The sequence below is a fragment of the Oxyura jamaicensis genome, chromosome 1 (genome assembly GCF_011077185.1).
Source record: "Oxyura jamaicensis isolate SHBP4307 breed ruddy duck chromosome 1, BPBGC_Ojam_1.0, whole genome shotgun sequence".
NCBI lineage: Eukaryota > Metazoa > Chordata > Aves > Anseriformes > Anatidae > Oxyura > Oxyura jamaicensis.
The window spans coordinates 188,531,266-188,541,494 of record NC_048893.1 but is presented as its reverse complement, the minus strand read 5'-3'; the positions used below and the strand labels follow the sequence as shown (position 1 = coordinate 188,541,494).

Here is a 10,229-nt window from a genome sequence, read left to right as displayed (position 1 = left end):
GGAGAGGAGAGGAGAGGAGAGGAGAGGAGAGGAGAGGAGAGGAGAGGAGAGGAGAGGACTTTTGCCAGAAAAGAAAAAAAAAAAAAATCTGCATATTTGATTACAGATAACTTTACTGCTCAGCTGAGCCACAGAGTTGCATTGTTTGGAGCTGCAACACGCTGGTTTCCCTGGTGATCAACCAGCATATTAGCATCTGCCAGAATGTCAGCCTTTCTGTATCTTTCTCTAATGACTCTCAGTGAAATTACCACCTCAGTTTCCTTGGTTGATGAAATACCATTTATATTTCTCTTCTTAGCTAAAAGTGAACAGAATCAGCATTAACATTAAGGACCCTTGAATACTCCATTGCCCTTATAGTCAATCCTAGACGTTACTGATTGTTTCAACAGGAGTATTCAGTACTTACCTCTCTGCACTAAGACCATCATTTCTATTTGTAAAAGTCATGGAAAGTCAAGTTTTGAACTAATCTGTCAAACATTCTAAGGGACCCTACTGAGAGACAGAGTAATGCTCAGTGGTAAAGGGAGTTACTCCAGTGTCAATATAACATAAAGCAATGAAATCTGGAAAAACATAAATTTGGGTTGATGATGATTGCATGAGAGAAATTAAAATGCAGTGAAACTTCATTTTACTCAATCAAAATACACTCCATGCACTAAAAAATATGACACTACATTAAGGAAGATAACATGATTAAAAAACATAACAATAAATCACATGAAAAGGAGATAGCACTAACAGGGAAGAAGCAACATTTCAAGCACATAGGCTGCAGATAAGTTGATAAGGTGAAGACTAAGTGGGTGAGATTTGGCTCACCTAACCAGAGACATCTATGATGTAATGACAGTTATTCTCTCTCTCTTCAGCTTGTAACCCATGGACAGAATTGGGGATTCTAGCAGTCATCTGACCTGTGCTAAGCATCTTCTTTGGGAAAAGATGAATCTCACACTAAAAAAGATTCATGCTTACCCTATAAATTCATACTTTTCTCTGCTGACTGTGAGGATAGTCTAGATGACTAGTTCTTTGTTGTAAATAGTGTAGCTTCACCTTCTCTGTCTCAGAACATGTAAGAGAAGGCTCTAACAAAACCATGGGAAGAGGCAGAAAGGTAGACTGAACATGGAAGGTCAAAGAGGCAGGTGAATTTTAGAAGTAGGACAGGGCAAGTGCTAGGGAACCAAAGAGTCCTTCAGTAAAGCTGATCCCTAAAAACAGATAAACAAGTGAAAAAGGCTATTCTCTAGAAATATAGATGAACAAGTGCAAAACCTATATATGCTCTGTATGTCAGGCTCCTTTCCACTCAAAGATAAATCTAGGCTCAGAACAAAACTTATTGGAAAATATGAAGTTTAAGTTATTCCTATGATTACACTAACAAAACAATCAAACACAATCAAGAACTTCAAGCTTTTTAATTTTTTTTTGAAGACCTGGAAATAATTTCTCAATGAGCACAGTCAAGGTATTTCCCTGGCTGTCTCTTCATCTTGCATACTCCTCAGTCTGGGCTTACCGGAGCACATCTTTGCTTCCTGCACAACTAGTTTGCATTCCTGAGAGAATTTAAGGAAGTTGTTTCTCAGTTTCCATCCCATGGGACCAGGATTCAGGATGGGAATGCACCTGGAATGGGAATCTGGGAAGTGTACTCAAGTACTGCAGTACAGACCTATGCCTTCCCAAATTTTTCATTATCCTCTTTATCCATATTTCATTCCAACTGCAAGTTTAAATTACACAGTACCTCAAAATGACATATTTATTTTATGAAAGCTGAAATGTATTCCATTTAAAGCAATACTGCAAAATGCATTCTTAAGATGAAATTCTTGTATTTGACTCTATAAGAAACCTTTGAAGTCATCAGTTTCTCCCAGTGGGCTTTTCTTTCATCTGTTTTCTGCCCTAAGTTATAGATCTGGAAACTTAGGGAAAGGCTATGGCATATGGCATTGTGGTGTTCTACACTTTTCATTTGGATTTCATTATTCCTGTCCATGACTTCTAGTTCTGTTGCAAATGGAATACCTTTTTAACTGGTATGGGACAAAGACTGATGAAAAGGAAGATCTCCATTCCAGTTTTATATTAAGGCAGCAGTCTCAGCACTCACCACAGACTCTCAGAAGACCCTGGGTGACCTGTTACCTTCTCATGCACCACATGCCTTTCAAAGTGTACTACAGAGTGCATGTTCCTGCCCCCAAAAAGTACTCTGTAACAAGAAAGAGATTGCACAAGTGTGTTGGCTGCTAGTGCTGAGATATGGTCTGTCAGCAGCAACAGCAAGATCCCATTTAGCTAAATAATAACAATAATAATAAAATCCTGTATTTTGGCATGCATATTTTGGCATGCAGGTCAAGGATGTTATTAAATCAGTCAAGGGTGGAGGAAAGAGATGAAGTATTTTGGGCTGTCTATGGTAGAAAAATAAGAACAAGTCAATCTAAAATATAAATCCCATGAAAATAAATGTTAAAGTGACATTGGAGACTGGAGAGAAACTGGATAGGTTATTTCATGGAGAGGTGATGTATGTGTGCTCTTTCTTTGGAATGCAGTTCAGAAAGGTTGCTACTGAGCATAGTCTAAGTATGCTTGATCCTGGAGCAACCCACAGCATACCATACCTGAAGTATTGTATCCAGTACCAGAAAGACCTGGGCATACTGGAAAGAGTCCAACACACAGCAGCCAAGATAATGAAGGCACTGCAGCATTTCTGCTGTGACGAGAGGCTGGGAGAGCTGGGGCTGCTCAGCCTGGAGAAGAGGAGGCTCAGGGGGATCTCATCCCTGTCCCGAAATCCCTGAAGGGAGGGTGCAGAGAGGACAGAGCCAGGCTCTGCTCAGTGGTGCCCAGTGCCAGGACAGGAGGCCATGGGCACAGCCGGGCATCCAGGAGGCTCCCTCTGAGCACCAGGCAGCACTTCTGTGCTGGGCGGGTGACGGAGCCCTGGCACAGGCTGCCCAGAGAGGCTGTGGGGTCTCCTCCTTGGGGATCTCCAAAAGCCGCCTGGACGTGGTCCTGGGCAGCCTGCTCTGGGTGTCCCTGTTTGGGCAGGGGTGGCACCAGATCTCCAGCAGTCCCTTCCAATCTCAGACATTCTGTGATCCTGAGGTAGCTTCTAGACCTACATCTCTATCTGCATACATAACAAAGATAGAATACTGACCTTTTCCAAATTAACCAAAATGCATGTGTTTTCTTGGTGTGTGAATAGAAACCAAAGCTTAGGTCTGTTTGCATTTTCAAGTTTTTTATATGATTTTCCACTGCACAGAAAAGCTTTGAAATACAGTTGAATTGTATGACATTGTGAAGCTTGAAAACATCTGTTACCTTAAAGTACTTTGGGCTGTTTTTTGTTTGTTTGTATGTTTGTTTGTTTTTCCAGAAATGAATTCTACATGTTGGATACAGTATCTTTTATAGATTTCCCCAAATCTTTGGGATACTTTAAGAAAAATCCCATTTTTTTAAGGCTACAAATGTTTTCAAAATAGCATTCAGGAATCATCTTCTTTAGTTTCTATCTTAGTGTTTGGCTCTCTTGGCTTCCGTCTTTCAACTTTTCAAAATTAACTCCTAAGCAATGGAAACATGCATCAGTTTCAAGGTAACTCTGCATTGCTTTTGTGATGTTGAATTCTGCTTTGGGGAATATTTCAGTGTATGGAAAACCCCTCCCAGGTCAGCAGAAGTGGATTCCAAGTGCCTGTCTATGAAGTTCAGTTCATCTGGTAAAGCTCATTTTAAAAAGAAGTGTCTTACTACAAATCCCAGCTCCTTTCCCAAGAGTCTAATTATGAATCAATTGCTCTTACCAGGCCTAAGGGCATTTTATTTTTAGTGAGTTTAATGATGCCACATGCCGGCAAGTTCATGAGCATTTTACAAGAGTTTTATTCAAACTTCTTTCTCTAGCACCTACTTAGCAGTCTTAAGCATAAATCTTACGGTATCCAGCATATGGAGGAATTCTTTTATATACACATTGCTTCACAGAGTGCTATTTTCTTTATGAAAGGAAAACAGACAAATGGTTCTTTCTGTGTAGACAACATCTAGTATTCTAAAATTTGGGTGTGGGTTTTTGTTCTTTTTTTTTTCACTAGTTAAAATACAGACATGCAAGAAGAATTAGAGTTTACATTATGCCAACATCAGGTTTGCACACAATAGTCATGGAACCCATAAGTGCATAAATGATTTCTCTCTTTTGTAGGCAAGGATGAAACTGCAAAAATCACATTGAATGTTTACAATTAGTAAAAAATGATCTGGTTGGCATTCTGCCTTATGTGAGGTAGTTGCAATGTCAAAGTAAAGAAATGTCTAATGAAATAAGTAACCATTAAAATAATCACATATAACTTACGACACACGTTTCAGTTTAATGTGATAGGCCTTTCCAGCAGTAACAAGGGTCTTGGATTGCTGTAGCTACCCCGAGTATTAAAATTACTGCCGAACAGCAACCTCATCAAGATTACATGAGCCTTCATTTATCTGTCTTGAAATTTCTATATTTTCCTAACTTCCCTAAGTATTTTCCACATTCATTTCAGAAATTAGGGTACATCTTACGAATACTATTTGAAGGAATGAAAACATTGCATCATGGAGGGCTGAAGTATATGAATGGCCAGACTTAAGTTGTCAGGATTGTATCCTCTAGATTTGGGACAATACTGGACTGTTGAAATGGAAATAGCTTAGACTGGTGGAAAGTGAAATTCTCCAGTCCTTCAGAGGGACTAAAATTTAGACAGCTGATAAATGTGACACAAGAAAACAAAGGACTTAATGGTGGGTTTAAAAAAAGCATAACATCAGGGAGACTTGCATGCTGTAACAGGGCACACTCCTGGACATGGTTCTTTTCTAGCCACTGTAACTGGGCTTTCTTCTCAATATGGAGCAGGGAGCCCCAAAGGAGGATAAACTTCTGGGTCCTGCCCAAACAAAACGTCAGGATGTAGCCAGTGTTCACACACAAACTGTGAACATGGGAAGCACTCCCACAGCCAGCAAGTTGGACTTAAGCTCTAAGGCTCCCAGGCAGTCTGAGAGAAATGTAACAGGATACATAAACGAATGAGGGCTTTTTGGGTAAGAGAAAATTGGAAAGATGGAGTAAAGAGATAGAGAGAAGGAAATATATACTACCACAGTATTCCTGAAGAAATCATACACAGAAGCAGAAGTCCTGGACTCTTAAGAGGATTCTTGGGTGATTAATTGCCTAGAGCAGGGGAACATGCACAGATATTTTAGCACTTTGTGCAGATCTGTATGTTTATAAAGTAAAGAATGACTCTTCTGGAGCCTGCATATCTGTTTACCTCATTTGTACATCTCCCTAAAACAAGAAGTGTAAATCAACCACAAGGCTGCAAAACAAATACAGGCTTAAAGTAATAGGAAGTCTTGAAGTATCCTGGAGCTCTCTGGTAATAATAACACAGATGTGCATGCCAATTTCACACAGAAAGAAACCTTTTGAGTTTTGTTTTGTTTTTTAAATATAACCCCAAAACACTTCTGATTTCCCCCCAAAATATAGGCACCCCAGCTTTGGTCTGTCTCCATAATGGACTGAGACACAGTGTGACAGCAAAGAATTCCATGCAGAAGCAGATAGCTGGAGAAAGTCAGTGGTATAGCCTGCTCAGAGCAAGGAAAGCAAGAAGGTTCAGAAGCCCTCCATAGTGGGACCTGAACAGAGCAGCCTGCTAAAGGGCATCTCTACATGGCTGGGTGACACCACAGAGAGAGAGTTTCTGTGTGATGGGGATTTTCTTCTATTATCCAATCTAACGTGACTTTAAATTAACAAGAAGCAACACTTGCTGCATCGGTAATCCCCAAACTTGCATTTATCTTTAAATAGTTATAACATTTTATGTATATACTATTGTTCATAGAAGAGTGTCAGTATGGTTTATATGCTTTAATTGCATCTCATACAATCTTCATTCTGTGGCTACCTTAGCTGAAGCTAAAAGAATTTGAATCCTTCCCAACATAGTCAAGTAGTTGCATTGAACACACAAAGTTAAAACTGAGGAAGAGATGGAAAGAAGACAAAAGTAGTGGCCATAAATTTTACATGAAAACTTGCAAATTATATTTTTTAACTTATGGAATCTTAAGTGTGTAAAACTTCAGAACAGTCTGAAGCTCATGAATACCTGTCATTGCAGTATTCTTTAGTCATTATAGCACCAACAATAAGCTTAATGACTTATATGTGACTGTGTACAAATACCTTACACCAAGAAGGATAGTTAAGGAAGTAGGAAAGTACTCAAATATCTTTTTGTTTTTGTTTTTGTTTGTTTGTTTGTTTTGTTTTAAGTAAAAAGGAATACTGGTTTCTGCTGGTTGAAAATGCAACAGAATCAGTTATATAGCAGAAGATACACAGCAAAAAGATTTTGCCAGCCGACAATAGTTCATTGCCCAAAACATTTAAAACTCCGTGCTCATTTATGAAAAGTGGGACTCATCACTTAGCAGAAAGTGAAGTTCAGGGTTAGGAGAAAATCCACCTTGGAGAAATGCCTTCAACAACAAATGTTCCACCATCCAGAGAAAGGATCAAGAAACCCAGCCAACATACGGAGTCACCCAACCAATGAATCGATGACAAAAAAAAACCAGCCACAGCATGTGCTGTCTTTACTGTACTCAGCAGTTAAAGGACAAAAAAGAGAAAAGGGGGTTGTTTCAGGAAGGTAACAGAGGGGAAAAGAGTTAAGAAAGCAGGCCTACCCAGGAAAAAAAAAAAAAAAAAAAAAAAAAAGTAACTAAAATGAGCCTATATCAAAGACATTATTTAGAGAGAGAAACAGGCTGCAGGAAGCTTGAACATGGAAGATCTCAGCCTGCAGGGATAAGTTTTAAATGCTAGCCATGGCTGCAGGGTATCTGAATAGTTTTTTTTAATAAATAGGTGGCTCAGCTGAAGCATTGTTTCCCAGCTCTTGGCTCACAAATGACAGGAATTCAGATACAGAGAAAAACAGGAAAAAACAAAGATACAGTCAAGTCAACCAGTATATACTGTACCCAAAGCAATTGCTTTCAATACTTATTGAGATCTTATCTTTCTCACTACTTTTTCTCCTGGAGCCCATGTTTCTATCTGCATATCCACAGACACTGACTTACCAAGCAGCTCATCTTCAAATCTGCAACTGCATTGCTATAATTTGCACTCCTTACTTGACAGCGTCCCTTCCTACCACTCCTCAGTACCAAGCCAAACATGATTAGCTCAGATAGTCAGCAGCACAGGTTCCCAAAGGCATTGCCAGTTCTTAGTTCTCTTGAATCCTCTCTCCTTTGTGATTACCCCAAGAGTGTCCCTATTCATCTTTTTATCAAAGATATATGTAAGCAGATTCTTTCTAAAGTTTCACTCTCTAAAACACAAATTGCTAGAACTGTCACCTAGGCTTGTATCACGATGCATTGCAAACACTGTGATGTTCTCCTTCAGCCTGTAGGAATTTAATCTGTCATCCCTAGTATCCATTTAAAATTCTGCTGTGAAGTTTATTTTCAGAACCCATCATTTGCCTGTGTCATTCATACCTGCACATCCATCCACTGGATACCCTTTCCCTGTCTCATCAGTTATAGCTACTTACTTTCATTTCCAAGGTATTTCAAAGCCTGGTTCATCCCCCTTCAGCCCTCAACAAACATTTCTTATTCTTCAACCAACAGATCATTATGCTTGCCCTCCATGTTCTACTTGTTAAATACACGCATCTTTGTTCTTCATTCCATGTCATACTTCTCTGTAAATATTCCTGAATGAATAGTAAGAGACAATTGAAAAGTATTATGTTCATTAATTTCATTGTCTGACTCCAAAATTAGAAGCACTGATGTTCCGAATTCAAAATGCTTTAACAGTAAGGCTGGGTGAATAATTTACAGCGTGGAATGTATTTAATGAATTTTGCTTAATTTTCTGTTTACAAAATGACAAATTTGGTATTCAGAAGTACTCTCCAAATAATCTTTGCAAATTATTCTTTCCATGTTGCTTCAACACAAGCAAATTTGAAAATTGTTGTGTTTTGATGTATATATAGGTCACATGATGAATTTCTGTAGCCTAGTTACAGGATTATATCTTAGAGGCAGGCTGCGGGTACAAACACGGGTGATTACATATCTAAAATTCACTGCTTGACAATAACTTCTAAAATTATATTTGTGGTGTTGATCATTCTTATTAATAAAATTAGCTTCCAGAATATAATCTGAAAAAAATGGGTTTTCTGTCTTTCTGTAATGCTTAACTAAGTCACTTTCACCCAACCCCACGTAACTTTAGACTCCTAGTTAAAAGGAAAAAGGAAAAAAAAAAGTAAGAAAAAAAAAAAAAAGTAGAGATTTCAAAGACCGAGTTCCCACAGGTTGAGAGAAGATCCATGCCTAGATGGATGTGGGAGATTCAGAACAGTGTTCCCAGCAGTGGTACTGACTGTCGTGTGAGCCCAGCAGCAACACAATCTCATTGGCATCCTGGGCTCAGTGATCAGCAAACAGGGCAGGCACACACAGCTCCAAAACAACCACAGCATACACCACCCTGCTCACTGGGAGGGGGGCTGAGGAGCAAAACTCAGCAGGGTGGTGCAAGGGGGGGGGGGGAAGGAGCTGTAGGGATGCTCAAGGGGCATGGGGGAGTAGGGTGATGAACGAAAACCTGGGATGAAGTGATCTGAGGAAGAACTAGATGTATTAAGGCAGTAACAGTGGAGAAAGGGTGTTAGATACCCTTCCATAGAAAAATAGGCCTTGTTTATTCCTGTTCTCATAGAATTACATGGGGTGCAAATTTTTTTTTGGAGTACTTGTACCTTTTTGGGATGCACAAATCTTACTTTGCCTATCTGAGCAGCCACCGCATTATTTCACTGGTCAGGACAATATTGCTGTGCAGTAACATCTTTCATCCAAAGTGGCACAAAGCTAGGTGAAAGGCAGTAATACATGGTCTAAATGACATAATATTTGTGAGTTATGTAAAAATGTTCCTTCACAGTGTTCTCACAGGACTCAGACAACCTTCCTTCCAAACAGGTCAGAGAGTATGAGATACTTTATTTCCTATTGCTACGCAACTGCAGTTTTTAACAAAAATGTCCTGAATGCCTCAAAACAGTTAACTAAAATAAATCATCTGGGAAAACACTAACTACACCCATGTACCAGATACAGCATGTGAAACAGGGTCACTAGATATGGCTCTCAGCTGTGGGTCAGAAGTCTCTAAAGTCACATTCTCAGAGTTGGCTTGAGAACCAGTGCTTTAAGAGCAGATTAATACAAACCAAGATCAAACTTCCAATCTTTTCCAGCTATAACACCACAAACATTTTCAAATTATGGTCACTACCTTCCATTGTAGCCCTCTTCTAGCATGACATTTGGCTTCTAAGCAGGAGTGAAGGTGTTTTTAGTTTTTTGTTGCTCAGTGCTCTAGTCTGCTGGTCAAAGGCAATAAATTATATTAATACCCCTATGTTGAGTGTGTTTTGCCTGTGATGCAGGCTGAGTGTGTTTTGCCTGTTGAGTGATCTCCCTGTTCTTATGTAGGCCCTTGAGCCCTTTCTCTCATATTTTCTCCTCCTCTTCCTTTTAGGATGGGGAATGAGATTTGTGGTACTGTTCAACCGCCCTGCAGAGTAAAACCACTAAAACGGACAACAGCTGTCTTCTTCCCTGTTTTCTTTGGAAGGTTAAATCCTTTATTACCCTCTTTTTAAGTGAATGCCTTGTTCTTTATGGAAATTTTAATTTTATGGAAAATTATTAAATTAATAATAAATTAATAAAAGTAATTTAATAAAATTGGTTTATCAAAAATATAAGTGTCTAAAACTGAAAACATTCAGGTTTCTGCTGAAACAGAAAATATTTGAGTGCCTTCCAGGAGATGCGTTCTGAGCTAGGATCATCGCTATGGACTTCGTCACCCTTAGTCACTTAAAGGAAACCCGACTATATAACCAGACTGTGACACAGGAGGTATATGTCCCTGTAAGAAAACAGGAATATGGCATAAATTGCATGGGGGAACCACAATGACATCTCAGCATCAAAGTATTTGATCTTCAGTGGACATATTTCAAATTTATTTTTTTCCTGTGAAAAAAATAATTGCCTTTCCC

General features: G+C 39.1%; 1 protein-coding gene across 2 annotated transcripts in view; it reads right to left on the bottom strand.

Moving 5' to 3' along the window:
• The window catches only part of GUCY1A2 (guanylate cyclase 1 soluble subunit alpha 2), a 145,844-nt gene that overhangs the window by 64,365 nt on the left and 71,250 nt on the right, over window positions 1–10,229 (bottom strand). The gene's annotated exons all lie outside the window — the stretch shown is intronic.